Source organism: Verticillium alfalfae, genomic scaffold (assembly GCF_000150825.1).
Source record: "Verticillium alfalfae VaMs.102 supercont1.3 genomic scaffold, whole genome shotgun sequence".
Lineage (NCBI taxonomy): Eukaryota > Fungi > Ascomycota > Sordariomycetes > Glomerellales > Plectosphaerellaceae > Verticillium > Verticillium alfalfae.
The window spans coordinates 220,776-221,180 of record NW_003315036.1 but is presented as its reverse complement, the minus strand read 5'-3'; positions in this window follow the sequence as shown (position 1 = coordinate 221,180).

Here is a 405-nt window from a genome sequence, read left to right as displayed (position 1 = left end):
CCCACCTGCTGACCCCGCTGCTGCAGCGGATCTTCACTGGCCTCTCAGAACCCAGCAATGGGACCGATGACGAGATTCAACTCGGAGAACTGCGTATGGAATATCTGTCATTCCTCCAAATCATCATGAACAACAACCTCGAGTCTGTGTTTATCAGCGAGACGAATCAAGCTTTCTTCGAATCTATGATCACATCCGTCATCTCCCGTGGGCGGACCATCGAGGGCAACCTGGGTCCGAGCCGCCTGGCCATTGGCGTGCTGACGCGCATGGTCGGCGTCTGGGGTGGTCCTGACATCGCCACAATCTCGGGCCAATCCCACAGCGCCGACAGGTTCGCCGAACCCGACTATCCCCGGCTTTGACCGCTTCATGATCGAGCGCTTCCACTCGCTCTTGTTGTGA